The sequence below is a fragment of the Morone saxatilis genome, unplaced genomic scaffold (assembly GCF_004916995.1).
Source record: "Morone saxatilis isolate NCDOM2014 unplaced genomic scaffold, NCSU_SB_2.0 Contig9, whole genome shotgun sequence".
NCBI lineage: Eukaryota > Metazoa > Chordata > Actinopteri > Moronidae > Morone > Morone saxatilis.
This window is the reverse complement of record NW_023340268.1, coordinates 22,003,882-22,011,211: the sequence shown is the minus strand read 5'-3', so window position 1 is coordinate 22,011,211 and position 7,330 is coordinate 22,003,882. Positions and strand designations below refer to the sequence as shown.

Here is a 7,330-nt window from a genome sequence, read left to right as displayed (position 1 = left end):
TTGACTGGGCAAGGTTTGTCCACGCCCCCCGCCCCCCTCCTCCTCCTAGCCTGTTCTCTGAGAGATCGGTTGAGTTTTCTGATTGTCAGAAACCATTAACAATGTCAAAACGAGCAAAACTTTCTCGCGTGGCCCCAGGGAAGGAAAAAAAGAAAAGAAGAGGAGGAAAGAACGCGCAACCAAAGCACAAAGGTAGAGTAAACGAAAATGCTGATGCAAATGATTTGTCTGTTGCAAGAACGTAGCCTAACCTTTAGCCCTAAAACACGGTTTGTTCAACAATAAATCGCATTAGCTCGCGTTTAACTTGAGTTCATGTTATGGAGGGGCCCCTATATATAATATAATACTCCGCACCCTTATAATTTCTCAGGGGAACATTTGTATAGATTAGATCTATTCATGCAGGCTGTTTACCAATTTGTCTAATTATTTCTAATTTTTTTTTTTTTTTTTTTTTTTTTTTTTTTGTATTTAATTATTGGTTACAAAGCGTTTGCTCCTGGGCTTGTAACAGTCAGTCAATGTTATTGCCTTTCAGCACACGCTTGTATTTATTAGAGTTGGAAGGGCCTTTGGGTTGTTTTGTTGTGTTACGCAGTTCAGTTATTGTGCTAAAGTGTTGTTTTATTGTTATCCCTAAAATAGATATGTTATTTGTCTCCTAAAACTATTTTATATTGTTGGGAGCTTCATAGCGTGCGCTCTAGCGGCAGCAGCTCCCAATCCCTTGTATTATTCTTATTTTTTCTTCGGTGTCATTATTCGTAGCTTGCTGTGCCGTTGCAGTTGCTCCTGGCTGACAAGCCTGAGCTGGGTGAGTTTGATAGGTATACCAAACGTGATTGTAACTTATGTAAAATATCAATAACTATGCCCGTGCCATTAAGCGTAGTGATGTTTATATTTTGTGTTTTTGCCAGTGATTACCTGGCCTGACAGCACGATCACTGTTTAAGCTTACTAAAAGCAAAAGCATGTGTGGAGTTGCTGATGAAAAGAATAAAACATCGTGAAAAAGACAGAGATTGAGTGTCGGCAGCTGAATGCTGCACTGTTTCGGCGCCAGCTCAAACACACCCCGTGGCGGTGGGATTTTATTAGGTTAACCACAGTTACGTTTTAATAAAACCGTACCATTTATAGTGGTAAAACGTTTAGCACCCGATGTTAAAGTGCACGCATCATTAATGTGGAATACATCTCCATATGTTTATATTATCACCTGAAATGACACTAAGATTAAATCTAATCTTAATTTTGCATATCAGAAAAAATGCCACTGTATAGTCATTCCATCGTCCACGTACAGGTGAAAGTAATGCATCTCTTAGCGTTTTTCAATTTTATTATTTCATTTTATTCTTGATATAACTGGCAGTGGAATTTACTGCGATGCAAGGGGGGCGCCACCTAAAATCTTGCCTAGGGCGCCAAATTGGTTAGGGCCGGGCCTGGTTACAGTTACAGTATAGACTAGCATGACTACCATCTGATCAAGAAGCTAGGCATCAATAGTTATGAATATTGCAAATCTGGTGTCTTGCCCCATATTAGGGACTAAATGTGAGGACATCTTGGCCTCTAGAATAAACCTTTGCCGAGACCCTCCAGATTTGTGTAACTGGCGTCACACGTCTCCAGTAGTTAAGCCCCCAGTTTGATATAAGATATACAAAGTACATGTACTGTTCACCCCTAGTAAATATTAATCTTGTTGAAGCAATGAAGCAACGGCAAGATGTAAAGACTATGAAAAGAGACTGTAGACACACCCACCTTCTCCCTTACTCACTGTTATGCACACAACACATACCACGTATCATTAATTTCTCTCCATCTCACCCTCATTTCTCACCCTGAGATAACAGTATATGACAGTATATATTTGGGATAATAGCCAGATCATAAAATGTAAGTGCATCCCTGGTCAATCAGTAATCCAGCTGACATCAGCACTTTTTCTTGATGAATAGAATTCCTAGATTTGACGTTTGACATTGGTGTTATTTATCATGCATCAACACTGCCATCTAATGACCAATGGACAGAAATCTCTGTAGCCATTGCAATCATGATTTGTGTAAGATTGTAGCTTATTCTGTATTAAGTGTTGTTTAACCGCATGCCTACCTATTAATAGTTTTAAAAATGATTTTTGGATTATTAAATAGTATTAGTTATTCATGTAATTGATGTAATGATCTGCTGAAATAGATGTTGGTGTATTTTCCTGAATGTGTATGTAACCACTGTGCCATCTTATGTCTCAAATCAGGATTGTGTGACCATAGTAAGATATTAAAATATGTTACTTTTGCGTGCAAAACTTAAATTTACTAGAGTGAGAAAACATTTTAGGTAGAAGTTCTAAACAAAGAAATTGGCCTTGGTGGAAAGACCTTCATCCACAGCCAAAGTCTGCATGCTTTAGCAAGGTGACAACATGAGCTGACTGCATATGCACAATTGAACCTTCTTTGATTATTATTTTTGTACCATGAAGCTTCTTTTTTGTAGTACGTTATCTTAAGTTTAAAAATAAGTTAATCCCCGTTGACAGGGTTGCCACAGATTTTCATAGACCAAATTGAAAAACTTTTTTATGACCATTCACAACCTATAAGTACACAAACAGAACTGTATTGTACAGGCCTGTTTGTTACAGACACAAATGAGCAGTCAAACCCACAGGACTTGTCTGACAGGGTTTGAATCAAATTCAGACCTGCTGTTATCAGAGGAGGAAGCACGAAGATGCGCTGCGGAGAGCAGCAACTCCACCTTGATGTAGATCTGTTTGCCTAAAAAGAAAACGCATTTGGTCCTATGTTCTTTCATGCCATGGGACCTGAACATGCATGGTTTAGATACGCTGGCCCATCAGTGACCACAGACACTCCTCTATGCATTTTCTCCACACTATACTGGAGTGCATGTGCCTAGTGGGATATTATATTATTCTGATCACCCCTTGCTGGCCCAGGAAGGCATGGTTCACGGTGATCATGGTACTGCTGAACGGGAAGCCCTGGTGCCTCCCTGCGTGCAGAGGCTACTATCTAAGTGTTCTTCCTTTCCAGAGGTCCACAGTAGATGTTTTGACATTCATTCAGGAATTATTGGAAAAATGTTGTTCCTTTTCTATGGTAGAAGTCTCTGCAAACCTACGGTGGGACCTCGCCCTGGTTCTAGACAAACCATTAAAGTCTATTGGTATTGATATGCTCTTTTATAGGACTGCATTCTTATTGGCCCTGTCTTCAGCTATGCACATAAGGGACACACATAGAGCACAGATTGTGCTGAACAACTGTAAAGTGATGTTGCACCCCCATTTGCATCGGCCGAACAACAGCGCTTACCTAATTTGTGAACACATTTATATTAAGTGAACGCAGGAGATGCAGACAACGGACAATCTTTTTGTCTGATTAGCTAACACAGTCAAAGGGAAGGTACTTTCCGCCTTTCTCATTGGGTTCTAGAGGCAATTTCCCATGCTTACACGTTTTGGAATGGCTCTCTCTTGGTATTCTTTTTAAAGGGGTTTCAGTGAAGCATGTTTATTCTGTAATGAGCTGAGCTTCTGTACATACATTAGTAAAATTGCCTAGATGTTATGTCAGCAGGGAAGTTTCTTCCTCACTGCGGTCTAGCTCCAGGGGAGTCTCGGGGCACAATGCTAGATCCCCATACTTAGAATAGTAGTTAGTACAATACAGGTCAGCCCCTTACCACCTTCTAACTCTGTGAAGTGCTGTTTAGATTTAGGAGGAGGGACTGTCTTTTGTAGCCCAATGGGAAGATGGGACTTCCCCTGCCTGCGACAGTCTCATTGGCCTTGATAGGCATTTTGAAAGAGTTTCTTCAGGCTGGTCTCGTGAGGACACAATCCCCATACTTATGTGTTGTACCTGTTTTCCCACCTTCAGAAAACATTGGTTATATGTATAACCTTCAGTTTTGTTGCCCAGCAAATGCCTGCCAGAAGATCAGTGGATTCTCATATATATGCAGTAGAAATGGATGCACCTGTAATTTTCCAATGTCATTTGATCTTAATTTAAACCTGTGCTTGTTTTTTAAAGGAAAGGAGTGCAGTCAGGATGAGAGTACCGCTGCGGCCATCTTTACTGTGCAGCTGGATGACTACCTCGTGTGGAAAGCCGGTCCAATATAGAGAACTAGAGGGAGTCGAGTCAACAGCCTTCACCAGCTACTTCAAGCGAGGGATCACTTACAAAGTATGGATCAAATTCATTACTGGTCTGAAAATTGAACATCATTGGACATCATGTACAATTATGACTTGACGCTCAATTATAGTTGAACTGTTATATACGTTTATTTACAGACACTTCCCTAGCAACCCCTTAGAGGCTGTAGTGTTCATCCATACTACACCATGCAAAAGACAACAACATCTAGACAATTTGATAATATTCAAGGGTGGCACTAGAGGAAAGGCCATGTGGCTACAAAAGACAAAATGTTTGTTCTCTTGGATGCTTAAACATGTTTAGCACTTTTTATGGCATTGACCCTTTTCTTGCAATTTTAAGGAAAAATACTTATAGTATATATAGTGATTAGCACTAAATATTAGCTTTAATTACCTCAAATGGAAAAAATATATATATTTAACTGGAGTTTAAACAATGATTTCCAGAGGTGTAGCAGCATTATACTTGGCCACAAAAGTAATAAAGTAATAAATTCAATAAAGCTGACAGTGTTCTCTGTCCCTCAGATAGGAGGCGTGGCCTCGGGTTTCCACCATGTGGTCACCAATGACCTTTCAGCACAGAGACTCCTCCACATCAAGGGCCGGCGGGTCGTCAGGGCCACTCAGGTCCCTCTCAGCTGGTCCAGCTTCAACAGTGGAGACTGCTTCATCGTCGACCTTGGCGACGTAAGGGCACAGTGTTTTCTTGCTGAATGTTTGCAAACTGGATTATCTATACAGAAGTTTCTATGATTCCCTGTCTGCCAATTTGTAGAAGATCTATCAGTGGTGCGGATCCAAGTGTAACAAGTTTGAGCGACTGAAGGCAACACAAGTGGCCAGAGGAATCCGTGACAACGAGCGGAGCACTCGTGCTGAACTGGTGGTTGTAGAAGAAGGAAGTGAACCTTCCGAGTTAACTGATGTGAGTCTCAACTTGTTCTGTGATACATTATTTTACATATGCAGTTCTTTATCACCCACATGTCTCATGATATGTCTGAGTTATTATTAAATAAATCTATTGAATTAAAACAGAACTGAACATTTTGCTTTTTCTGTGTGGGAGATGTTTAGATGGATTTCAATCTCATGTCTGTATGTTAAGTACAGACCTGGAGTCGAGATGTCAGATCACAAACAGAAATGTAAAACAGTTTGTGGTTTTAAGGGAAGATCCATGCTGGAACTATTCTTATTGAAGAACAGCAGTGTACCATCCACCCACCAAACCTGGCAACCTCAATTTAAGAACATGACAGCCCCAGGAAATGATTGCTCCCTTTTTTGTTGTTTTTACATGTTTGTGTACGGCTCAAACTAAAATCAATAACTAACCCTGACCCTAACCCTAACCCTAACCCACCAAATGTGAAGCAAAATTGTTTTGTTTTTTTACTTTGGACAGAGCCAGGCTAGCTGTTTCTCGCTGTAGAATCCTTATGCTAAGCTAAGCTAACCACATCTTGACGGCAGCTTTGTATGTAATGTATAGAGAATTATTCCTTTAACAGCTTGCCATCCTAGCTAACCTAATTCAGTTTACCAGAAAGGCAAATCGTACTGATTTACATTTTTCTTGTTAGCCTGAATTACTGAATTACTTGTAATACAAATGTTTCCACACTAACAGGTCCTTGGAGTGATGCCAAAGCTGTCAGAGGGAGATGATGATGATGATATAGTAGCAGACATGTCTAACAGGAAAATGGCTAAACTATACATGGTACAGTGTTCACACACACAGAAAAACAGTAATTCAATTTAATGTACTGTAAAAGGAAAACTGGACATTTTTGGGAGGATTGGTCAGTTGGTTGACTTAAATACTGATACTTACATTAGGGAAAAAATATTAACCTATCACATCAAATGAGACAATGTAATTTTGCATCATACATTTTATCACACGGGACGTTGTCCTGCATACATGCACACTAAGTTAACTTGATGTGACTCTTGATGAAAGTCTCTAAAGTTGCATCATTTCATTTGACAGAATTTAGTTGAAGATGGGAAAAACTCTTGCTAAGTGCTTTCTGACAGTTAGAAGGTTGTTAGATCAGTGCTTGAATTAGACCAAAAATGTAGCCTAATGCAGCACAACCCAAACCCTAAACACAGCAAAACCCTAACCCAGATTATTTTGCCATTTTAAATCCATCCATTTCAACAAGGTCTAGCTATGTCTGTACACAGAGACACAGTTACTTAGGCATTTGAGTGCCTAAATCTTGTATTACTACTGTACTACTGTGTTTTGAAAAATACCAGTCCAAAAACTAAACAGACTAGGCAGGGTTGGGGGTATCCAAAGTGTCAAAGTAAAGTTATTTGTAGGCAATTATTTCACGACTTTTATTGTATACCCTTCAGAAAAAATACAGGGGTCTGCAACTCTGTCACCTTATGGGTAAAGCCATGCTGACCAGAGGTGGGTAGACTCATTAGGAAGTAAGGGTACTCATGTGGGCAAAAATCTGAAGTGCCAGTACTCAGTACCAGTGTATACTGGCCCATTTCAGGCACTGCATTAGATCACTAACATTGCTAATAGAACACACAGTTTATTCCAAAGACATATTTGTACTGTTGACTCTTGTCTCTAACCTTGAGAGGCAGCTGGACTCACAAGGTAGTTCTAGTTCCTCTCATCTGGTGCAGTCAGGTTGCAAAATTACGGCTTATCAATTAATCAATCAATTCAGTTTATTGTCCTTCAAGGGGGAAATTCATGTTCACATNNCATACACTCAACAAAGAAACACGCAATCCACAATTAACAAATCTTACTAAATCTAAAACAAAAAAAACAAACAATCAAATAAATAATACATGACAGGTTACACACTCAGCGCGCCCCTTTGTTTAAAGCAGCAATAGCTGCAGGGATCAGGCTTTTCCCATAGCGAACTTTCTTGCACCTCAGTGTTCGGTACCTCCGTCCAGAAGGCAGTGGGGTGAGATATTGGTTGAGTGGGTGTGTAATGTCCAGTTCTATTGTGGTTGGTGATGCGTTTGAATTTTGTCTGGTTGGTGACAGTCAGCAATGGCATTGTAATTCTTAAGTCACCTCTCTCTTTGTTTCAATTGCCAGCTGAT

General features: G+C 40.0%; 1 protein-coding gene across 1 annotated transcript in view; it reads left to right on the top strand.

The window, feature by feature from the left end:
• Nucleotides 1–7,330, top strand: part of scin (scinderin) — a gene marked incomplete in the record, with an annotated part of 23,822 nt that overhangs the window by 10,822 nt on the left and 5,670 nt on the right.